The following is a 26,866-nucleotide window of genomic DNA, read 5'->3' on the forward strand; positions in this document are numbered from 1 at the left end:
TTTAGTTTAGATACGTCTGCATCTTTAATATTTATATATATATATATATATATCAGGCAATGTCCCACTACATCTATACGCTTACAGATCGCTTTTCATATATCTATATTCAAAAACAATTTATACATCTTTCAGTAACATTATTAATCTTTACACCATTAGTCTTATTAACAAATGGCGATTTTATTGCAATATATTATAAATTTATGCTACAGAAATTATTCTTGTGTATATTTTAAAGATTTTTCAGTTTGGAATTTTTATAAGATCGCGATAGAAAGAACATGATAAAAGTTACAACAAAAAGCATATCGAAGAGTTAAGACAAAAATTCTTCACTTCTGCCCTCCCCACCTCAAAATAACCCAATACCAAGGAAATTACAAAATAATAATCAACGCCAATAATTACTGACCCATCTCATTTTGCTTTCTTTAAAATAACTTTCTCTTATGAAAAGATGTTCAAAAGGAATTTTCTCTTCGGTTTTATGCACCGATTTCTCCTCGTATAGATTCAAGGATTATACAGCGCGATGCTACAAAATTTTCTTCAACTAATGGAACTACAGACAAGCGTTCCATTGCAAAGAGAAGCATAACTATTCTTCATCCTCCTCCTTACTCCTGAGAATTAATCTGAGAATTTATGTTTGGTTTTCTGAAGCAAAATCTCTCCTTGTCATTTTGACAACATTTCAGAAACTTGGGAAAATGTAATAGAAGTAACTGAACAAAAACCAATAGCTTTCTTCGAAAGCATCCCAAAATTCTATGATTGCACAAGGAAATATACAAACACGTGGAAGATAAAGTTGTTTCCTTTAAATTCCGACTTTTTTTAAAGTAGTTTAATCTTGAAACTTTATGCACGCCGCGTGAATGATTGATTACATATGCATGCGCAAATTAAAAGTTAATAACAATTTTAAAAAAGATTAAATTACAGAAAAAAAATTAATTTCACATCAAAATAAAGACTGGCCTTTAAAACTTGGTTTCCAGTCCGTGAACCTATTCAGCAAAATATCACGAAATTTTAATTTAAATATTTAGCTTGGTTTTCCACATGCGTAACGTGTATATGAGCCAGTTTTCCTTAGAACGTCCTCCCCGAAGGCATCCCTCGAGGCTTTACCGCAATACATAAACCAAACCAAATATTTAGCTCTGCCAGATTTCTCAGGAACAGTTGCTGCATTCATCTCGTATAGAGGTGAAAAATGCTGAAACCGGGCTTATTATATACAGCTTCAGTCACTAGGATTAAAACACGGAATAAAATTCCAATTTAGGCTAAACTGCTAATCATTTAGGCATTCGGGCAGTAGTGGGTTTCGCCCCACTGAATGAGCCCTCAATCAGCACAACAAAAGTCAAGAAAGAAAAATGCTCATATAACATAAATCTTAAACGGGTTTCTCAAAAAAATACTGTAAATAACAGTAAAATAGTAATTGCGGCATTTATCCCACTTATGCCTGATTACATGTATCTTGGAAATGAGCTTCAGTCAGAATCATTTTCAGAATTATTAATTAAATTTAAACGCCAAAAATATTACATAGTTTTTAACTCTTCCAAAGTAGATTCAGACTGGACTCCATTAAGAGTCATACTGCAGAAAGGGGGCGGAACATCCGAGAAAGCTAGAAAAATAAGAAGTTTAGTAACAGAACTTAGCAATAGTCCATGGACAACTGACAAATCACAAGATCAATGAGATCAAACATCAGCCGTTTCATCAGAGAAACAGATGCATTCACTCTTTTTTAGGTCATTTCGCGACCTAATTTGGCGAGTCAAGGCCACGCGGCATACAAGAGAATGCCAAGGCGTTTTCTGAACTGTAACCTCTAGTATAATCTGCAGAGCTGCAATAGTTGCACGAGTTTCTGCACCTGATAATGAAGTAAAATAGCAATCATATTTACCTTTTTATTGACAAGTAAAAGTTTTTCATACTAAAAAAAAAAAATATTATGCATAATACATTTTATATTCATTTATACCAAAGCACTTTATCCGTTTCTTTCAAAGTACGAATCAAAAGTTACAGGAAGCGAGGTCTCCTCGCTCAGTCTTCTCCGTCAAAAAAGGAGAGGTTACCTTAAAAATTAGTTTCAATGTGTAGTCGACTCTTTTCTCTTTCTTTTTTCAAATAGCTACCGGAAAAACTTTACTTGCTTTTATATTTCTGATTCTGTTTAGTTTACATACAAGCTCTTGATAGGCTTTTTACTGTTGCTGAATCTAAGCAGCATGACAGATCATGCGTTGAAAGAACAGATGTATACCTTCGAGTGCAAGCAATGACAACTACACTTTTGCACGAAACCAATCAAATATCCCATAGGACAAGCACCCTTATGATAATATCGTAACATTTCTTTCTTTATCACTAGCCTCTCCAAAGAAATAATTATATCTGTAAGACAACGACTAGAGACAGAAAAGGTTAGTAGACACCATACAAAATGCTTTTCTTCAATTAATTACAAAATGCTTTTCTTCAATTAATTACAAAATGCTTTATGATACCACACAAAATACAAATGACACCATATAAAATGCTTTCTTTTAATTAATTAACCGAACCGAATCAAGAATGTAATTACTCGTTTACCGAGTCCATTAGCGTAGGGGCAGTCTATCAGCTCCGCTAAACATTATACTTACAGCTCTAGACTTCTTGAGACGCGCGGAGGGGGGATTGATTTTTGTTTATAAATGTTAAAAGAACTTCTTTGCAACATATAAACACGCTCCTACTCGAGTTGTTTAAATGTTGTTGGTTCCACAAACAACATTTAAAAGCAAATATCGTCAAGACGAAAGGAAAAACATATGCGGACAAAGCGCTAGATGAGACATCTGGAGGTGAATAGCAAAATAATCTCTACTACTTATAAAACAGACTTCTATATATGAAGGTGGCAAACGCCACCAGCAGGGCCGAAAGGGTTAATAAGGGTAGCTCTGAGATTGTTAAAATTATCTGTTTGCATTGTGCGATCATTATGGTACTACAATATTGTAGTCTAAAATTATTTTATTTTGTAAATTAAGCAAAATTTATAGATAGTAAAAATAACTTATAATATAAATTAAATTAATTAAATAATTAAATAAAATAATTAAATAACAAATAAAATTTTTTAACTGCGAATGACTCTTAATTAAATGACAACATATCCTTAGGATGTCTGCGACTTCGACAGGATATGCGAAAAATAAATATATATGGCACAATAAATCCACTGAACCTTATACGCAAACATTCTCCACAGAATTCCGCAGCCTTCATATTAGCTCGTATGTATGATCCACTAAAGGCATTTGAGCTGTACTCAAAAACTAAGATCGAATTTTCAACAAAAGCAAGCACTTACATGTTGACATAGGAATCAATAAAAAATAAAATTCGTACTAAGAAATATTATTTAGAGGAAGAAATAGCTTATATAAGTCTGAAAAAACTTGCTAATCAACAATAATCTCATATGTGGTCGAGCCAAAAAAAAAAAAAAAAAAAAAAAAAAAAAACTCTTCCTGCAGTGGCTATCAATTTGTGTTTACTGATGGAATAAGCAGCAGTTCCACGTGACACGCATGCGCGTAACCCGGGAGCTATCTTAACCTGTATCTAGAAAAATATATACTAAGCCTCATTATCAAAGTCATTGGGGACACATCAGCAAGCATTCAAAAAAGACTACCTTACGAAAAATGAGCACTAAACAAACGCATTCGAGTGTTAAAATACACAGTGACGGCTCAGTGAACCGGTTATGATCATAGCCATAAAAAACACACACCCGAGCACTCCAGATAAAATATAACCGGACAACAGCCTCCAAATTGGACGGTTAAAATCTCCAAGCATACCAATGAGAATACGAAGTATACGCAGAAAAACTCCCGGTATGCTTTCATTTCAACTTCTTGCAAAAAGTAACATCCACACAAATTAAATTTGAACCTGATTTCCTGAGAAAAAAAAAAAAAAAAAAAAAATTCAGTTAGGCAACGAAAAAAGGTGCAATTATATCTAGCACCTCTCAATCCCACGTTAAAATGATATCTCCCATGGCATCGGTCAAGGAAACGAAACTGTCGGCACAAAAATAACGGAAAGCAACTGCTTCTGGAAAATTACGTTCGATTACGACGTTACACCTCACTGGTCAAGTATGTTAATAACGATTACCATGAACGTCTCCATTATGCAAAGGAAAATACGGTGGTTTTCGATATGATCCCCAGCCCCCCCTTTAGTGAGACAACCTTTTTTTTTTTTTTTTTTGTTTAATTCCTTTATACATCATTAAATTATTTCTCCTGAAGATTTTTATCAGCATATGTTCTTCCGCTCATGAGAGGCTTCTTTCATTGTTCTTTTGAAGCGATGACTCAATTATCTAACTGAACATGGATCTAGCATACTAATCATATTCTGCATAATATATGCCGATTTGCACCATGTGATTTGAAATTTATAGTTCCTCTATCCAGGCAGATATTCACAGGACAGCTTTAGCAACGACTTTCCTTTAAATATTACCTTGAACCGAAAATAATGAAATTATCAGCTTCACTTTTCTATTAACTAACATAGATCGTTTAAATTTGAAGTAATATTAGAGTAACTCTTTCTACATGAAATCATGCAATTTTTAAGTTTGTTTTACTATCTATTTCACATTTTGCAAAAATGTAACGAATTTTTGATTTAAGAAACTCAACGATTTCAAAGCGAGCAGCAAACAGTCGCAACACTGTACAGAATATATATATATTTTTAATCTCCAGCGCTCGAGATAGTCTATTGAAAATTCTGAAGATATGCTGTTTTTAAATAGCCTGTGATTTTACTGTTTATTTTACGTGGCATAAGCGCCAAGAACGTGATCTGAACATTGATATGATTAACTGAGAAAAGACTTGAAAAAACAGGAACAAGAAAAATGGGAAGAACGGGAAAGATGCCGCAACTTAACGCTGCATATGGGAAATCTAAACGTATCTGCTATGCTGCTTTTAAAACTTTTGTAATTTTGCTGACCTATATACAGCGTAAGCGCGAAAAAAATGATGCTTAAATAATAAAGCTAAAAAGACAAAAAAAAAAAAAAAGGTGTGGTTAGTAGGAGTGAGTGTAACAGCAGATTGATAGACTGCGAACTCAGCGAAAGCGTAAAAAAACTTAACAGCCCTTTTTGGGCCGCCGTTAAAGTCTGAAACCGTTAATTTTTTATTTATTTATTTAAAAAAAAAAGAGTCGACAGTTGGGTTGGATAATACCATAACTATTCACTTGCAGAATAGTTGTGGAATGTTGAGTCGTACCTTCGCAATATGGAAAAAGTCTTTCTAGCACCAAAGAAAAAGTTTCCAAGCTTTGATCGTCTCTTTCATTCACTGATATTAACTTATACCCCCCCCAAAAAAAATAGTGCTTCTCATGTCAATCTAAATGCATGTTATTCGCCATATAAAATTAAAAAGTTACACTTGTCAATGATTGCTCATTGCCCACATTTGAGCTGTAAAAGATGCTGCAGAATTTGTATTATCAGCCTTTTCACTTCTGTGATGACTCTAAAAAAAGAAATAATATTTAAAGCAGTTAATTTGAAATATGAGAAACCGGGAGGTTTTTCACGCTGCGCGATGCATTTCGAAAAAATTACAAATCCATTTATACTCACTTTAAGATGCCTGACTGAAGATATTAAATATTTATGATAAAAGTATTATATTAATATTTAATTATACATTTGTAATTTAATGTTCTTAGGGTTATTTTATTTTATTTTTTTAATACTCTTACACCGAGAAAATTCTGAGTACACAGAGAAAGCTTAATCATACTTTTATATACAATTATAATAAAATAAATAATTTATGTACACACTACTGTATGGATAAGTGTAATAAGGTACCATATATTAAAATAAAACAAAATTAAATACAAATATTAACTGATGAAACATTCGTTGAATGTTTGTAAAAAGTCCTACAAATGTTGCAATAGATTAAGACTTCAGATTAAATAAAATGTAATTAGAAACATTATAGAAAATCACTAGGAGTTGAAAAGCAGAATTTGCACATTTCCTTTATTCAATAAATTTAATTTATTACAGTAAATTTTTCTTAATAAAGGCTAAAAATTAAAAACCGGATAATTTTTGTCATCCACCGGGAGACTGAGTTCGCTTATTTAATTACGGCAAAACACTCAAAGGCTATCTGCCTATGGGAAGGAAGTGAGATATATAATAAAAAATTGGGATTTTGCGGGTAATACAGTTAGATTTTGCAACTATGCTATTACAGTCTCGTCCACTATTTCGTCAATCTAACCACTGAATTGTGAAAATATAATAATTAGCGTCAAACAAGCGTCTCTTTTTGCCCATTTTGAATTTCATTCTCATCTTCTTCAAACAAAGATCAATTAACACTTTTTCTTACTTTGATAAAATGTTTGTTGTCAGTTAATAGTTCCTTTCAGCTAATTTTGGGTGAATAGAAACACAGTGGTTTTCCTACGAAACGGAGTTCACCTGAGATCTGATCTACCTCCTCTTTATAACGTTGAATCAGATTTTAATTGCATTCCTTTTTTTTTTATGTATATTATGCATTTCTACTGTTTTCAAAAAGTTTTCTATAAAAACATTAAAAGGTGTTCCCCCCCCCGTATTTCTTATTGGACTATTTCGGGATAGTACTGGTTTTAAATTTCATTTCTTTCACGTCTTTGTGGGGTCGTTTCGGAATTTACTACTTTTTTAGTCTATAGTTAATTAATAATCAGGCACTGCATTCGTAAACAGTTTGTCAAATATAAATCTGAAATTAATTAATCATACGAAAAAATTTTTTTTTCATTACTGCTGCCTTAAAATCTCCCTCATTTTGTAACTAATTACTTCTGTCACTAAATATAGATGAATTTATTTAACGAATAAAAATGCATATGTGCAGGCTATTGTTATATTGCACATAAGATGATATTCTGCAAATTTAAGAGGTGAAAAATCTGCCTTTCTAATCAAAAATCGAAATAACACGAATAATCGAAAATAACACTAAGGGGCGCATTTTTTTCTTCCTTTTTTAAGCTGAGAAACACTAACACAAGCAAGTTTTTTAAATCACTCAATATTATATTTTTGGCTGTTAGTAGGTGGCATACCCATAATCTTAAATACCATTAACTATATTCGACTAAATATTATTGGGCGCTTAAAGTTAACAGATTTTAGTTTAGTCAGTTCAGTCTGTCAATGGTTTAGTGTTATATCAGTGATGTTGCATAAAGAAACTGTATACCTTACTGATATAGATGACTACAAATTATATACTGCTATAAAATTTTATAATATTCATTGAATTCTATTTTAGCTGCAGACGATGGTGTAAATGAGATCGCGACATACGGTGTACGGCATCAAAATTTTTTTTAATTAATTTTCGTAACGGTACAAATAACAACAACATACGCTGCTCATATCATTACAGTTGTTTTTAAATAATTCACTTTCTTAAAACTGATATCGCATTTTTGCAATCCAGAAAAGAATGAAAGATCTTATGCTGCATGATTTTAGAAAACTGTGTTTTTGGCCTCAGAGCTCATTTTTAAAATGATCTATACGAAATGAAAAGAATAACATTAATAACATATTTAAAAAAAATGTCAGTGTGCATATTTAAATGAAAAATTATTCTTTGTTGCATACTTATATTATTAAGTTTGAACATACCATCTGCTTGAATAAATTGATTTTAATGCCTCAATCAAATCGACATCTTTAAAGGGGGAAAATCCACGGAAATTTTAATTTTTTTCGCGTCTGAGCTCGAAATAATGTTCAAAAATTATCAAATACATTTTTTTCTTATTATTGTTGCTATTTTTCCGCTCCTTACTCAACCTGCTATGAGCGATTTCCCACGCAGCGTTCTCACCAACCCCACATCAGGGCCAAGTAACTCACCGATACCGAGGGCTCTCTCTCATCGGACTCACGAATCGAAACGGACCGCCTGAGGGAAATCACCTTTCCTCCTCCATCCACTCTTTCTCATCCAGATCAGGCAACTTCCTCGCAAGAGCGACCCAACTAACGTACAAGGAAGTGGAAGGAGGGGAAACAAAGCGTGTCCGATCGCCAGATTAGCATAACTGAATCACACACTACAATCGCCAGGATTTATTTATTCCGCCAATGAATTTACATTCGTACATCATGGCATAAGCTATGGCGATGGACTGTTCAATTCAAATCACCCCGAGATATATACTGCAAAAATCTGCAACCGAAATCTAAAAACAGAACTTATTAAAGATGTAAAATATGTATGTGAATTTGGATAGGAATACCAATAGATCTCAGTCTTTACTTGGTATTAATTTGCATTTACCAATTAATGGACTTCCATAAATAAAATAGTCTTTCTTCTTCAGAAAAAAATTATTTTCCGCACGCACTCGAATTTACTTTTTAAAGGCTTCCCCCATTCATAATTTGAATTCTGTTTTGAAAGCAGATGAAAATTCGTACGATTAGATTATTTGAATACGAAAAAGCACAGAAGGCTATCTTGATAAGATACCTTCGTGGAGGACTTTCTAAAGAAAACTAGATCATATTTACGTTGGGCATGGGAAAGATCACAAGAACTAATCATTCAGCTAGCCCACTCACTTGTCTTCGAACCTGAGTGGAACTTCCATTATTCAGTGTCTTGACTCTTAGGCTACTAGAAAGGACTGAAAATTCGTAAGGAATTATAGTATTTCCCTATACAATGCTGCCGTGGTGTAAATGGTTAGTACGCTCAGCTAGCAACTGGAACAGAAATAGCCTGAATCCCGGCAAAGCGCATCATACTTCCTTCTTCTAAAAATCTAATAGTCTATAAGTTTCTAGGTGAATGGTCTACGAAGAAATTTCTAACCTTCGAGGTTAAACTTACTTCTAACGTGTCTTGGCCTAAAATTTTAATTTGAACTTAAGTACTTCCTTATATTATGAAATAAATCATAAAGTTTTTAATACATGTAAACGAATTAGGAATTTTTGTTTTACTTAACTGCGGCAGAGAACAGATGTCGGAGAAAGCACAGATACGTTTGCCAAACTGTACAATAAAACAGCTCATTAGGCATTTCTGTTTTAAAGTACACCTACCTACCCATTAGTCAACGACAAACGAATGTAACTAGCCGCCCAACAATTTCTTATGTCGGCTAAGTAAGGAATAACTAAGTACCGAAAATCTCCCGGGGGGGATGACATTTAGGAACGATTGATTCTACGTTTTCACACAAAGTGACTTAAACTGTTGAGGGAAAACCAGTTTTAGTAAGCAGAGAAAGGCTTAAAATGTTGCTGAACAATTATAATTACATGACATTACTTCAGGATCATAATTATATATGACAGCACTGGGCTTTTCGCAGCCCAACGTAATCTCTCTCTGGCATTCTTTATGCCGGTGCGTTTGCACCAGCCCTGCATCAACCTCAATCCGAGATTCAATCATCAAAACTCATTTCACGTGAAAAACAAAAAGTTAATTTATTTTATCACCTTATGAGGAACTGAAACGCTAACTTAAATTCCTGTTAGCAACAACTGCATTTTGTACAGAAATGAGCGTTTCATTGTGAAATATAAGTAACTATTATTTATTGCTTCCACAGTAACGCGCACTTCAGGAAAAGTACAGAATATTCCGAAAACTTTCCTAAATCCACAAAGCAAATCTGCAGTTTTGTGAGAGTCTGAAAAATGAATTGGAGCATTTCTATAAAACATCAATAAAAGCCTTATTAATTAACTTCCCCCCCCCATGATATGTATGTAAAGTGTTTGAAACTGTTTGATTTGTTACTATGGAAAGTAATATACAAACAAGCTATGTATACAAACGAACTACATATTTATTAGACTAAGAAATATGTTCATAAATTAAACAACACCAAATTGCTTCAATCTCGAAACAAACTGTCTATTCTCAAATTCTAAATACAATTGACATATAACTGCTCCAATGTATACGCTAAATAACAGCGAAAATTTTTACCAGGCAAACTAAAATTTGAGAATTCAGATGTTATAGAAAAAGTAAAATCAGACAGTAGCATCTGCGTATGGCAACCATTCAGTTCGGAATTATACACAGAAATTTGTTACTTGTTCAAGATCATAATAGAAATTCACTGTTTGTTCAAGATTATACCTAGAATTTGTTTTTAATCCAAGTGGAAGAGCTAAATAAAGAAATAATCATGTGGTCACGTAGAGACAGATTTACAGAATAACACATGTCCCTATTGCGACAGTGCCGGCAATACAACGGGCCCCTAAAGAATTAATTAAGTAAACATAATCGTTTGCCGAACACGAGGGAGCTCCATTTCATACATCTCCTACTTTGCCAACATATATAATTAAACGCTATTACATTTATCTTTTCTAATGATATAGCAGTTATTATAATAACAAGAAAATGTTTGAGGTACAAACATATTTAATATTATAAAAATATTTATATGTACACTCTGCACAAAAAGGGGGTGGGTGACAGTTCCGTATCTTCCACTCTGCTGGGCCGATATGTAAAATTTCACTTGCGTTTTTATTCTTCGAAAGTGCTACTTTTGTGTCAAAATATCCGTGTTGGAACAATAATATATACACGTATATTACATTTACACATATTATTATTCTAACACAGGTATTTTGACATACAAGTGGACTTTTTCTGCAACGGTTTTTTTTTTTTTTTTCATATTTCGATTCTACGACTAAAATTATGCCTAAATATTAAATTTTATAAAATTGGGTAAGAAACTTAACGAAAAATTTAAAAATTTATCTTGGCGCACTTTTTTAAGTTTGAGCCAAGAATAATTCACTTGACGAAATTCTAAATTTATGGTAACCTATTTTCCTTTCCCTTTCGCTGTGCACGAGCATAAAAAAGGTGCATAAGCGTAAACCACATTTGGCGTTATTATTGCTTATAAGAAATATTTCTGTCAAATTTCAAAACGTGCTTATAATTCACGTATACATACCATGGGAAATTTTAAATAAAAAACTCTAATTTCTTCCAGAGATGCCTAGAAGTATATCTAGCTTCAGGTGGTGATAAACATTTTATAGGTTAGAATTCAAAAATTTCTTCAAAAAATTTACAAAAATTACTAAAAAATACAAATTTAAAAAATAAATCATAAAATATCTGCTAATTTTATTTGGATTGAACTTAAATTTCGAGCTGTGAAAGAAGGAATCAAGTAAGTTTAATAAAAATAGAGATATTAATAAATACATAACAAAATTCAATTAATATTTTTTTAGTTATTATTTCCAATGGCGGGCACTAGTTGTTGGCCATTACTAAGGATGCAAATGGAGGTTACTTTATTATGGAGGCATTTAACAGGTGGGCCATCGTTGCTTCCTATGCAGGGACGGACAATTTACACCCATGCTCATCATTACTTCTCTCGTGCCAATTTTACAAAACTTGGCACCTGTCATAACTTGAAATCGTAGAATCAAAATATGGGAAAAAATCGGTAAGCCTTTTCAGAAAAAGATCCAATTTGGGGTGAAAATTACGTTAGAACAATTACTATGTATATAAATCTAATATATATCCTTAGTCGCGTTTTCGAGAAATGAACAACGCAATTTAAATTTCGTTAATCTGTTCAGTAGAACGGAAGACATAAAATTATTTCCTGCTCCCCCCTTTTTTTTTTCGTGTGTGTGCAGAAGATACATTAAATGTAATTACCTACAAAAATAACGCAATGAAATGGAACATAAAAAAAAAAAAAAAAAAAAAAAAAAAAAAGAAGAAGAAGAATCCAAATTATCTGTGTAAACATATTGCTAACAACAAAACAAAATTTTAAACTAGCATTTTTTTCATTCTTATATAATGGTAACAAACAGAAGATAAATAAAATGTAATAGGCGTTCCAGAACCCACAGAAGCTCTAAATTCTTTTCGGATGATAAAACTTCCAACATAATAAAATTTTTTTTAGTTTTATTATGTTGGAATAAAACTAAAAAAAAATGTTTGTTATTTTTGTTTAATTTAAAACCACAGTTTATCGAAAACTTAGCATTATCAATACTCGACACTCAATTTTATATTCGAGGGAAACTCAAAACAATTTTTTTTCAAATAATATAAATCTCACCTTCTGAGAAATGAATATAAGGTAATAATATCGGTACTGCAACTTTCAAATAGATGCTGTTGATCGGAGCATGATCCAAACACCCAAGCCGAGTTTTAATGTTGTTAATCAAAACATACATTTTTCTGAAAATACGTACAAAATACGGACATCGGACGAGGGAGATTAAAATCAACCAACCTCAAACTGACCAAAATTATAGTAAAACATTAGTAATATTCCTTTTTCCCCCTGCAAGAGCGCAAATCAATAATTTGTCTTTAGATAAAGACACCCAAATTTCAGGAAATATTACCGAGTCCACCACCGAGCAGGAAGTCCAATTTTACGCTATTTCGGGGATACTACTGCCGAAACGTATCTTATCTCAAATAATTTCCAGGAAATGTTCTTTTTTTTTCTCTCTCTCCTTCTTAACTCCACGCGTCATTTCCTGAGTTTAAAAATGATTTGAGACACATGGAAGATTCGAGGACAACGCATCCGAGCTGTCCCTGAGGAAAACTGATCTTACAAGTTAAGATTAAAGCCGCCAATACGAAACGGTGTATTTATAAATCTTTTATAGCTGTTAAATACAAGGCAATACTTATATAAAAAGGGGGGCTAATGATCAGGTGTATTATTGAGACCTTACTGGAGACTTTAATTCTAATTTATAATATTTCTTATCACAGTGGATTAATATACATCGGCTAAATTAAATTGGTATTCAGATTTCACTAAAGAATATAAACCATTTGAAAACCGAAGAAAGATGTAAATCTTCAATTCGTATTATCGGCTCCTTAAGCAATATTTCACATTAGCTCCGCTATAATTGAACAAAAGATTACTTCAGAACGAGAATTAGATGTTTTCGAAACGTGCCAGAAATCTAAATCCGTAAAATTTAGCTATAATTTGAAATTCCAATCCAAATTTTCGCGAAATTTACAGCAGCCCTTTCTTACAAGTTTTTAGCCCAAGAAGGGCTATTAATTTCGTTTTTGCATTTTGCGTTGAAAACTTTAAATGTCGGTTCACTTTTCAAATTGTTGCCACCCAATATTATCGTCCTGTGTTATATTTAAAGAAATTAAATAATGAAGAATCTGCATAAATGGATGTACATTTCTCGCATTGCGATAAAACAACGATACCTAGAGCCATCAATAATGGAATAACGTACTCTTCCACCCAATATGGGCATATGGAAGACCAAATTTGAAATTTGTTTTATTATCGATTACATATTTTGTAACACTTCTACGAATTTTTGATTAACAAACTCAACGATTTCAAAGCGAGCAATGGCAAAACTAAACGGAAGGGGGGCATGTTTATCTCCAGCGCGCGAGACTGTGTATCAGAAATTCTAAAGATATCTCATTTTAAAATTATTTTGCGATATTGCTCTTGAACTGAATTTTATGGTTTGAGTACGTAGAACGTGACATTTAATAAATAGAGGTAACACACAAAATGTTTTAAAAAAATGTCCCTTTGGGCGTAATTTAAAATCTGAAAGCTATTAGGTTTCTTTAATTATTATTTTTAATTATTTTGTTCGATCTATTTTACTGAGAACCCGCGATGCAGACATTTAATAAAGAAAGGTACTTTTTCCCCAGTATAGAAGATATGATGCATTGCTTAACAACTTGCGCTAAAAAGATGTGTCACGCACGTCAAGATGCTTTTGTCTCAAACCGCGCGCAAAAATGAAAATAACGTGGTGCACACGTCGCCTAACAAAGAGATTGTTTATTTCTCGAGTTGCAGCTCTGGATTGCAGTCGCAGACGCGGGCCCACCAGCGGCCGAGCGGTAAAGTCGCTGAACATTGGTAGTTCGTCCGAGGCATGGGCGTTTTCGAGGTTTTTCCCATGTGTAATGTGTATAGGAGCCAGTTTCCGTTAGAAAGTCCTCCACAAAGGCATTCCACCCCTTAGGCAGATGGCCCTCGAGGCTTTCCCATAATCTCTCACACACACATGCACTCGCAGACGCGGAGCGGCGTAAATGAGACACTTTACCGCTTGTTATATTGTAGCGCGCGGCACCGCAATCGTGAACTTTAGTCGTAGCGCAAGTGGTTAAAGGCGATAAGAAAGTTAAGACCAGCTTATATAATGCAACACCATTTTTACTATCTGGTAAGCTAATTTTGGAACAACACACAAGGCCTATCTCTCTCAGAAAAAAAGATACCTTCATAAACGACTTCTGGACAAAAATTAGTTTACAGTTACGTTACATATGAAAAACCCTGCAATCAATTCGTTCGTTCGGCAAGTGTAAAGCATAAACTGCCCGATATTCTGCGGTTTCTATATCTGCCTTTTAATCGGCTTCTGACATAACAATAGCACATGATATAAACATTTCAAGTATATATAATATGTATTAAAGCTTTGGAATTTGCATTATGGCTTTGCTATTTTGACACAATTAGGTGAGGAGTGGGTACTACTAATAAAAATATTTTCTATATTTCAGCAAATATACCGATTTGTTTCACGTAATTAAAAACCTTGCGTTAGTGTTAAACGTTGCACATTAGCAACAAGCCTATTCTGGAACAAAAGTAAGTTAAAACTGTGATACGATATTTTGTACAATATTTTCAGAAACTTTAAAAAGTACTTCAATTATTTTCTTTAAACTTATTTTTAATTAAAAAATAATAAATGGGAACTTCAACTAAAGCTAGTCACCGTTGCCTCAGTTCCTAAAGCATTACTTTATTTTTAATTCATGTAACGGTTTTCCGTCTGTTATTCATGCGTATTTCATAAATACTTGTTTCACGATCATTATTTTGCATTAAAAATTTAACTGTTTAACAATTATGCTCTGTTGCTAGAAACGGTTAAAAAGAACTCGCAGAGGAATGACCCTAATGCCGAAATAATAGGAATACTGTAAACTCGAGTCCAAAAAGAGCAATAAAAAATATACCAAGGCCATAACAGCTCTCGGTTACATGTTATTCGCTAGAGAAATAAATGACGCAATGTTCAACGAAAGGGAAATGAAAAATTCTCCGACCTCTTTTCTCCTATTTAGGGCCTCTTCAAGTCGAAAGGGGCCTCTTCGGGATTTAGAAATGTTTAAAGCTAAACGGCCTTGCGAAGGCCGTTGAAAGAAACAACAGGTGGGGACCCACGGCCTTCTAGGGGCCTTCGGATGGGTACTGAACTATTTTACTACAAGCGCCATAGTAGTATTTTTTATGAATGGAAGCGAATGTTATTCTTTCTTCTTCCGGCAAGCGTGGGAATGAATGACGTCATATACGATGACGCAATATTTATTGGGAGCATAACGTCACAGAAAGACAAAATAAGGCTTAAAGTGGAGGGTACACTATTTATCGTCTACTTTTTGGCAGGGAGGGTTTCGTTTTCACGTCATTATGGGAAATGTTGAAGAGTAAATCTCCTTTTGGAGATGGAATTGTTACCTTAATACAGCGAAAAAACTCAGTCTTTGCATCGATGGGCTGCTTTTAAAGGATTCTATCCATAAGGCTTTAAAAAAAAACACAAATGGAATATGATCGATATGCCTATTCTATGTGATGAAAGTTTTGAATGATGTCATCATCGATGACAGAACAATGGAGGTCCATTGAAGATTTAATCAATGGCTATGTAACGCACTTCTTAATTCCTGGCAAAAAATTCTTAAAATGTACAGTTAGATAGCTAATTGGAGCGAGATAAGTGCTCCCATTCCACAATTATAAGCCTATGTTCACATATTTGTAATATTACAACATGTACTGAAAAGAGGCAATAGACAAAGTGTTAGGTATTAAACAAAAAAGCATGTGAGCAGCGAAGATTATTATACTGGTATTGTATTAAGAATAGCGAAGTTACGGTAACACTTTATTTCAACTGGTTAATTAAAGTTTCTATTGAATACTTTTCATTACTTCTGGGTAACAGATCCCTGTTTCATTTTTGCAGGAATGTATCATTAGCGTCAAAAGTCAGGAAACCGATATTAATTTTGAAATGACGCATTTCAGAAAGAGTTAAAATAAACACATCATTGTTTTTACGCTAAAACAGGAGGATATCTAAATTTAAAAAGAAATAATAATTACTAATTAAATTTAGAATTCTGTTTACACATTCCTTAACTTAATTTTTTTAGCCCTCTTATCACGCGTGCGCGTAAAAAAAAAAAAAAAAAAAAAAAAAAAATTCCGAAATACAAAATCTTAACTTTATTTATATTTTTTACTTAATTATTTCTGCTTTTTAGTTTTTCCACTCCCCCCCTTTTTTTTTACTGTCATAACGCTCCCAACCACAAATCTTTTAACATTCTGCATAAGATTTAATGCTGAACAAGTATATATTCTTAGTTTAATAGAGTAAAGTTTTCCAAAAATTAATTGATTAAAAAAATACCAACAAGTGCTCAATCACATACGGAAATATAAATATGTAGTATAAATAAAAATATAAAACACTGCGGAAAGGGAAAAATACTGTACAAAATTTAATTTATGTATATATACGAAACAGATATGTGAACGTATTATAATAAAACGCTAAAACTTCCTACAAGTACGCTTAACAGGGAACTCGGGTAACCATTTAATAATTGCCTGTTAAAGGCTTCATTAACAAAAATTTAATATATATAGTTATTAGAAATAAATGTAAACCAGAATAAAATTACATATAACATTAATACGCATACGTTCGTGCACTTACGCATAAAATCTCGCGTTCTCTACTAGCATATGACTGAAACGTATAAACTAAAAGCAAACAAAAAGCTGATTCTCAGAGGATTATTTGGCAATCTTGTATAATGAATTTCAGAAATTACCTTCATGATTAAAAACTAATATGCTGGAAAACTTATATTAAAAACTAATATGCTGTTACTATGTTTCTTTGGAACAAAATAATGCTTATGATAAAAAATTTAAATGAAACTTCGTACTATGAAATTTACGTTTTATATTAAAAAAAAACTTTTAAATAAATAGATTAAAAAAGTTCTTGAAATTGAGTTCAATGAATTAGTACTGTGACAATTTTCTACATACAGAATAATTTTTCTAATAATTTCTTCTACAGAATAATTTTTGTGCAAGATTTATATAATTGTAGACATCAAAACGCAATAAACTTGTCTTATTGAGTCTCCATTAAAGGAAGTCCTACTCTACAAATGAAAAAAAATGTAAAATAATCTATCAAAAAGCGCAGGAGAGCCTGTCGAATGAATGCATCCAATACCTCACAGTCACTCTTAAAGTAGAGAACTAGTGGTTGCTTACTAGCCTTTGGCAACACTGCATTCGACGACATTTTCATCTCTGGCCTACTTTGTAATCGTATGTCAGCAAGGTCACACACGAATTTAAAATGTCTTCAGGAGTCAGAATGATGATGAAATAGGTACTACTACACGCAATGTGCCACTGAACCAAAAATCTTTAAATACACAGCGATGTCAAGTTCGTGACAGAAGAGCAAAGGACGAGTGAGAGTTAGAACAGTAAGCATACTTCTGAAGAGAAGATAATACAGATGATAAAGTAGCGTAAGGAAACTACCAGCTAGTGTGAGAGAATTTTAAGGAGGAACTAACTCGTAAAAGAATACATTTCAATAAAAATTCGAGAGAATATAGTTATCAGCGAAATACAGAGTCTCTTCTTGTAAAAGAAATTTTTAGCGAAAAAGTACACATAGAATGACATTTAAACGAAAATGAATGCCTTCCGTTTGACAATAAAACACGAATTTCAAGGTTTATGTTATAAACGCATTTTTCATCTTTAATGAGCAACAACTTAGCACAGTTCCAACGAAATAAATTTTGAAAGTGTCCCCAAAATGCGAAGTTAGAAGACAATCTGAGATTTACAAAGGGTATTTATTTTCGGATACTAAAATGTTTCAGTCAATAAACATGTTTCATTCTTATTTATTTTTTGAGGATTCAGCAGTATGAAAAGAAATTTACGTACGTTACTAAATAATTAAAAAAGCGACTGCACAAGAACGCCGATATTTCCAAATAACTCGTTCTTTTCCAAAACTGATGGTTTAAACATTATAAGAAGATAATACATTTTCTTAGAGAACTGAAAGCACTGGCATTTTTTTAAAGTTTGTTAAATTGATTTACATGAATGTGCACGATATGTAAATTAGCCTACAATATTCCGCACATATAAAGAATGTAAACATCAATGCAAAAGGATTAAGCACTGTATACAAATTATGCTTCTCCGTAGGTCTTTGTTTAGCCATAACATATTCTAAAAATTATAATAATACGTAATAACGTAATCCTGTTTAATAAACGTATAATACTGTTTCGTCAAATCTAAAGAAAATTGCAGTCAGTTACTTTCTCTGCTGGCTTTTGATATGAACTGCCTTATTTTACGGCTGCCGCAAACAAAAAAAATTTGCTAGTTCTATCTAGTTTGCTAGTTTACGTCGGAAACGAAGATTCTTCGTTTCAAAACCATACTAACATTTTTTTCTATGATGAAAGCCAGATTTAAAAAATAATATATTTTATTAAAACTGCGACAGTAGCACTACTAACAATTTTCAAGAAACTGTAGAACATTATATTTCAAATACAGATTTAATGCTCAAAAGTTTTTTCTGTTTTGATGTGATGTTATACTTTTGATATCTCGATTTTCAAAATTTAGAATTTTTTTTGGGGGGGAGGGAGAAAATTGGAAAATGATAATTGTATATTGTACTCAAATTTTAAAAGCATTTTGTTTTCTGCATTAGGTATAATCCAATGTCAATGATGTTATTTCTGTACCGAAACGGGTGCTTTTCGGTATTCGTTATTTCTGTACCGAAACGGGTGCTTTTCGGTATTCGTTACTTTGTAACGAAAAATATGCCTCTCTTCTCGGTATTTCGGTATTCGTTACTGGAGGATCGATGAGGGTTCAGCTCGCTTCGGTTTTGGTACGAGGACAGTAGTATCTGGTTGTATTTGCGAAATGGTGATATGCGCTCCTTGTGTCCATGAATGGTCTGCTCCTCAGACACTTCCGTAGTTGACATGTTTTCTGATATTCAAAATCTTATTCCGTACAGATAAAATCCAACACGTGGTATCGTGGCAGAGTTCCTTCAGTGCGCAAAATCCTTAGCTGCGTATTTCGATACTCCAAATCGTTACTAGGGCACTTCGGTACTCCAAATCGTTACTAGGGTACTTTGGTACTCCAAATCGTTACTAGGGTACTTCGGTACTCCAAATCGTTACTAGGGTACTCCGGTACAGTAAACCGTTACTAGGGTACTCCGGTACAGCAAACCGTTATTCCGGTATTTCGTTACTTCGGTACTCCAAATCGTTACTTGGGTACTCGGTACTTGGAATCGGTTTTCGGTACTTTTCAAAGTAACGGGTATTTTGTACCGGGTACTTGTCTGTACCCGTTACTCTCGTACCGGGTACAAAAATGTACCGAAGTTGCCCATCACTAATTGCTTGTTTTAGATCGAATGAAATTAAGCTTAATGTTACTGTTAATTAGCTTTTTATTAATTTAATTGTACGTTTCTAATTAATTATATGTTCAGATGTTTGCAAGTATATTACACAAACTTTTGTATCCCAATTTTTAGTTTTTGTTTTAAAAAATAAGCTTTTATTTATTGAGAGGCCTGATTGATTATATTAGTTTGCAGTACTATTTACCTAATTCTATTCTTCTAGATAAATTTTAGAAAAAAAAACTTTGCATAATAATTTAAATTTATTTACAATTTATACGTCAGTGTTCCAAACGCATAGTAATGTTGTTATAATAAATTTCATGCTAAGCCTTTTTTTTTTTTTAATTTAACTATTCATTTCTGCAAACATTTACATGATTACTTTAATTAACGAAAAATATTTCTAGCACATTTTAACACATTTTGATTCGGAATAATGTTTTGCACGCCAGTGAACTATATTAAATTTTTCAGTCTAGTTCAGACATCTCGACTATTATTGATGCAATTTATAAAAAATATAATTGGTATGCTTTATAATTATTTAATTTATGATATTATTATAATACTCTTTGCTTAATATTTTGATGATGATTGATGATGATGATGTTTGTAATGCTAATATGTATGTTTACCAATACCATTTATTTTCTTTGTTAGCTTTCCCATTTATTACTGTTATTCATGTACATTAGCCTGCTTGTTAAGATATTCTTTACTTGTTCTTCTGATTGTTGATATGTAATTAATTCTATTTCTTTATTTTTCCTCTTGGCTACAATTGGCTTCGAAAAGTTAAATTGTAACCCTGTAGGCAACGGGGGAAAGAAATTTTGATTCGCGCAGTTGGACTATAGCAGGATGGGGGGAGAGGATTTTCATTCGCGCAGTTGGAGCCCACCCAATGGCACGATGTGTAAAAAAGCATCAAATGGGGAAATCCTTAAGTCCCGAATACGATGCTATATTCATATTATCAACACTCTTTTTTTTTCTCCCTCCTAATAATATTCTTCATTGCTTAACTCTTCTCATTAACTTTTCTTAAACTCGTTGCTAAGGAATTTACGAAAAATTTAAATGAAAAAACAAGAAATCGCTTAGAAAATTATAGTTATAGCGCAGTTTGTTTATTGAAAAGTAGCAATAGACAATATGCTTTTTTTTTAATGGTTTTAGACAGTAAGCTTTAATTTAAAGTGAATATGATAATTAATGCACTAATGAAGGGGGTAAATTATCACATACTTTAATGGGAATAACAGGTAAGATATTTCTATTTACAATTTTATATCCCAACTAATACATGCGTGGTGTGCCGAAATAACGAAACCTATTAATTTAATTGCATTATCAAATGTATAAGCCATTACCTTTTTTAATTTACCCACGTTATTAATTTGCGATATAAAATTCTAGATGAATTCTGTAAATATAATTATTTAATCTGTTATTCCCATTACATCATAAATTATTTTTCTCCTTTTAGTGCATTAATTATCATATCCATTTTAAATAAAAGCTTTTTGAATACAACCATTTTCTTTAATTGCATTTTATTTTAAAGGGCATACCGCACTGATGATGAATTCATGTAAGTTCCGCAGTACACGAAAACTCGAAGACAATATGAGTGGAAGATAAATTTCACAACAGGAGGAAAATTTCACCCTAAATTTTCGCTTATGCGATTTACTGATAACTAACTAGCCACAATTGGACAAACTATGAAAAGAATGTAAAGAAAAGGCGGGTATCGAAAATATAAAAAAAAGGAGAGAGGGAAAAAAAAAAAGCACGGTACATCTCTGACGATCCTCCGCCAACCTTCAATTCCAAAACAATGGTCTCGCGCGTCACTTCATGCGGTTTGGTCATTGACAATGGAGATTGAATGAAGGTGAAGTACAAGGATGTTGAACAGTCACACAATGAAAATGGGGGAGGGGAGAGAGAGAAAGAACTTGAAAATAAAAAGCAGCATATAGTGGTAGGTTACGTCGACATGCACAGGCACTTACTTTCACTTTCTGCTAGGCACACAGCGGCCAAATTTACAAGTCGATTATGGGGAGGTGAAGGTAAAAGAAGCGACTTGAAATTAATACACAGTTTTAAATGACAGTATAACATATTCCTACTCATTCTTTCTAAACAGAAAAACAAACAAAAAAGTTCTAAATGTTATTGTATATCGGATTTAGAATATTCAGATATATAATTTTACTACAAATTTTATGATGCAATATATTTTCCCCAAAGAGAGTAAATGCATTCACATAGCGTTCACGAAACGTTCTTCGAATTATTTCAACACAGTCAGAAGAATGCTTGTTGTACATTAACTAAACGAACCGTGCTCTTTGGATTATATCTATACAAATACTTACATTGTGAGAAAACACAATCAGCATTGCAATTATTAAGTAAACACATTCGGGTTCAATCTCTGATCGTAAAAATGCCACATACTCGTGGTTAAGTAGTCTTACGTTAAGTGCAGTTTGCATTAAAAATGCAGGTTTTAGATTTTACAGCTGGCTTTCAAAACATATGTACGGTGATGATTATTTTTTATAAATCAGTCATTTTTCATCGTAACTGAAGAAAGGCCAACAATTTTTTCGGCACCATTTGTATTTCATCATATAAACCGATTGCACAGCAGTTTACAAAAGCTATGTATAGACAAATTTTTTTACTAAATCTCTGATACAATAAATAATCAAAATGCAAGTCAGGTACAATAAAAGTTTTTAACAATCATTTTTTTTTTTTTTTTTTTTTTTTTGGAGGGAGGGGAAAGGAACTCCTGTTCTTAGAGTAAGGTTTAAAAATAAATAAAAACAATCGTTTTCGCATTCCTCTACACATAAGTTTCTAAGCAACCCATCATTCTTTGTGCAAAAATATGTACGTGGAAAAAGAATAGATTTTCAACAATCGATACCAGAGAAATATTATATTTTGAGGAACAATAAAATCACACATTTGTGTGTGGCCATTTAAAAAAAAAAACCGTCTTTAAGCGCATCGCTCAGCGTTTTATATATAAGTATAATAGATAATTTTTTATACATCTTTATGATATTTTAACATTTTGGTTTTTTTCGTCTCTCTTTTTGTTTCTTATTCTGCTTATTCTATGTTCTATAGAGGGATTCTCAACAGGGAAGGGAAATTTAATAGTTTCGGGGGGGGGGAATACGGTTGGCCTTTGATTCATCTGATGTTAAGTATTTAATTTATGAATATAAAAAAAACCACTAATCAAGTTGATATTCCAAGTATCAACATTTTCTATACTTTCTGTTGTTCAATTTATAAAGCACGCTGAAAAAGTAAAGGATCTGTCTTCTGACAGAAACAGGCTTGTATTCACATTCAAGTTACACATGAGGAAAACCACGAAAACACCCATTCAGCTAACTCGTTCGCCAAGATTTGTACCAAAATCTAACTACCAGTGTTCATCGATCTTATTCGTTCAGGTTCTGGTAGGCGATCCTAACAAAGAATAAAATCTGCTTTGGATGAGGCATCGAATAAGATTATATTCCATACTTCCCACACTAATTTTAAAACATCGATTTTTAAGTGCACATTAATTCAGTAAAGAAAACTATTTTAAATATGGCTCTTTTTTTTTCCGAGGGAGTGACGTCAAGTATGGTTTCATTTTTTGTTACATAACACGTAAGAGTATACTGCATAAACATTAGGTTTCTTATGACTTCATACTGTGTCAGCCATATAACACTTGTAGAGCAACACCTTCGCCGGGAATCGAACCACGGACCTCTGGAATACGCGCAAAGGGTGCAGACCACCACATCACGAAGGCACGCTAAGAAGGCAGGAGAAATACCTTATACACTTATTACACTAAAATCTACATCCAGCCTTTTTTTTTTTTTTTTTTTTTTAATTCCCAAAGCTATCAATTCCGATGTTTAGAATTACTGTTAGATCCTCCAACAAAAAAATACTCCGCAGCAATCACAAATACAACTACATGTAAAATCGATATAGAATACGGTTTTAACAAATATTTTTAAAAAGCTGAAATACTGAAAGTTGCATAAAAGTATATTTCAATAATAATAATAAAAAATTCTCGTATAGTTTTGCCATCGCTCGCTTTGAAATCGTTGAGTTTGTGAATAAAAATTTTCTTGAAGTGTTACAAAATATGAAATCGATAATAAAACAAATCTGAAATTCCAAATTAGGGTTTCCAAATACCCATATTCGGTCGAAGATTACGTTATTGAAAATTTGAATGCTCTAGGTACCGTTATTTTATCACAATGCGAGAAATATACATACATTTACGCAGATTCTTCATTATTTGATTTTTTTTAAATATAACACAGTGGGATAATATTTGGTGGCAACAATTTGAAAAGCGAACTGACATTTAAAGTTTTCAACGCAAAATGCCAAAACGAAATTAACAGCCCTTTGGGCTAAATAGCCGAGAAATTACGAATTTAAAAAAAAAAAAAAAAAAAAAAAAAAAGAGGACAGCAGAATTATTACTTTTTTTTTTTTTTTTTTTTTTTAAATCTCATTAAAGAAACCTTTTCAAAAACTCAATGCGAAAGAAATGCAGGATGGAAACCAGTTAGCAAAATATGGAAACTAATTTTTACAACGATACTTATACAGTTTTAATGGAATTGCAAAATGATTTTCCATTAGAAATTACAAGCTTATTGAAATCTCCCGAAGATATAAAAAAGCCTGCAAAAAAATTAAAAAATAACGATTACAAAGTCTGGATAAACAACATCCAAATGAGTTATAGGTTCCATCAAGAAAAACTATAGATGTCATAATACGCCAGACGTTAAATAATAAAAAGAAAACAACATTACAACAAGAAATTATTTAATAGCACTGTAAAATCACAGCCAAAATCTCCGCAAAGATAGAAAGTTAACGCTCATAGCTTGTAAAATTACATTCCCAAAAATTATAAATAAAGAGAGACAAGAAAAATTCTTTAAAAAAATTATACTTAAAAACCAAAGCAATCATAACAGAATTTTAAATCCATTATTTAACCACACGGTTTTTCGAGATTTTCAGCCCAAAACCAGGATCATTCAGATCATCTTCCAAAGTCCAACAAACTAGATGCATTAAGTAATTCCATGTATTAATTTACTATTAGATAAGGCATCAGAATAAAGCTTTGGCAACAAAGAAATAAACCATTATATTTCTTCAGATCACTAGCCATAACAAAATATTTTTACAGATTGCAGTTGATATTTTACACAATTTGACAAATATTGAAAAAAAAAAAAATTCTTTCCTTTATTTTAAAAAATTAGAAATACGCTTTTAAAAACCCTGTTCTGCAATAGTTAGAAGTTAAAATAAACCTTCCCAGTTTTGTTCAGAAATATGGACTTAAAACAGATGGCAACGGCTAAAAATAACCCAATATCTTTAGCACTTTTCCGCCAGAAAAAATATTGCTCAATCTAATGGCGCCTCAAGAGAAAAATAATCTACGGAAGTCGAGCGGAAAGAAACTCAGCGAGAAGTGAGATTTTAAGATTAGTAACCAGTTAAAAAAGATGGAAATTACTTTCAAATCAAGGGTGTAGAAAAGTTATGTGTTGACAAGGTAAGTAGCAGAAACGGACACACGCTTGTTTTGCACCTCTGAAAAACCAGGCATAGTTTCTGTTTAATCATCCATCGGGAATTAACTTACAAAGACAAGGCAAACTGCAATATCAATACAATTATGTCTGCAAATAAAAAATACCCTTTTTCTCATATCCAAGCAGCGACACCCGGTAAAAGTTGCATCATCAGAAAAGTGTTTTTATTGTTTCACGATAGGTATTAATAATATTACATAAAAAGAACTTATTACTTAATAATTAAAGACTTAATTAAACAAAAGAATCAGGTTAGTACAGAATAAGAATCTTAAAGGATTTTGGTGTGGCCCCTACATATATTTATGCCAGTCCCCCCCCCCATTCTTTCTCTTTGGGTCTTGGTTTAGCTGCGCCGTATTTTCTATGGTAAAATCGGCAATAGGAAATTTTTGTCGTCGTCCCTCTGCTGAAATTTCTTAAGCCCCATTTTGTGATACGTACTTATTTTTGCTTAATTGTTAATCCAGCTGTGATATGAAATACATACGAAAAAGCCACCCAACCGATAGTGGTTAGCGTCGCTGACTGCCGTGACGAAAGGTCCGGGTTCGAATCCCGGAGAAGGCATGGATGTTTGTAAATGTATAGTGTTCGTGCGACATGGGGACACTCTAAATATGCGGTCAGCCGAAAGTCCTCTCGAAAGATTGGTGATGGGGGAAAAGGCGTGAGAGACCCTCGGACCCTCCCCCGGGATGCTCTCCAAAACTGGGGGCGGAACGGAGCTAAATCGTACTGTCACCTGTAAGGTGCCCAAGGCTGTTTCCAACGGTAGGCGTAAACTTACGCCCCTTGCCATAAGGAATTTCGTGGCTTGGTCAGACAAGTGAGCATTAGCAACAACAACAACGGAGAAAAATATATACAGAAACCTAATCCCAAGCAGCACGTCTCCAAAAATATACGTATAATTTTGGTGAAATAAGGGTATGGTATTTTTTGCACGTTACTTTTACGAAATTTATACGAATGAAAAAGACTGAAGTTACTGTTAACTCTTGATCGTTATTTTCCACACGTTATTTTTACGAAAATTATACGAATCCGAATGTACTGATAAAACTACCGCCATGATGGTATATTTTATTCGTCACTTTTACGCATATTATACGAATCCGAATGTTCTGAAAGAAACTACTGCCTTTATGGTATATTTCATTCGTCACTTTTACGGATATTATACGAAGTCTAAAAAGATTGAAAATGAAGTTTATTAATTCAAAATATTTAGTGTATTTCTGGCATTTCACTTTGTTTTCCTTGTCCACGAACATGAAAAAAGGGGCATTCATATATGAGGCTAAAATTTTTCTATAAATTTTAACATGTGAGCTAAATCTTTACGTGCATTTTTGCAAAAAATTATATTTTCTTAATTTAAACATCTTCAAAATAACATATTTATTTTCTTATATCAAATTTGTTATTTTTA

At 32.7% G+C, this 26,866-nt stretch overlaps 1 protein-coding gene across 1 annotated transcript in view; it reads right to left on the minus strand.

Annotated features, from left to right (window-relative positions):
* LOC118184421 (forkhead box protein O4-like) overlaps positions 1 to 26,866 on the minus strand; it is a 287,339-nt gene that overhangs the window by 22,648 nt on the left and 237,825 nt on the right. The window lies entirely within an intron of this gene.

Source organism: Stegodyphus dumicola, chromosome 4, assembly GCF_044657685.1.
Source record: "Stegodyphus dumicola isolate Sdum_Otavi_A_Nest chromosome 4, ASM4465768v1".
Lineage (NCBI taxonomy): Eukaryota > Metazoa > Arthropoda > Arachnida > Araneae > Eresidae > Stegodyphus > Stegodyphus dumicola.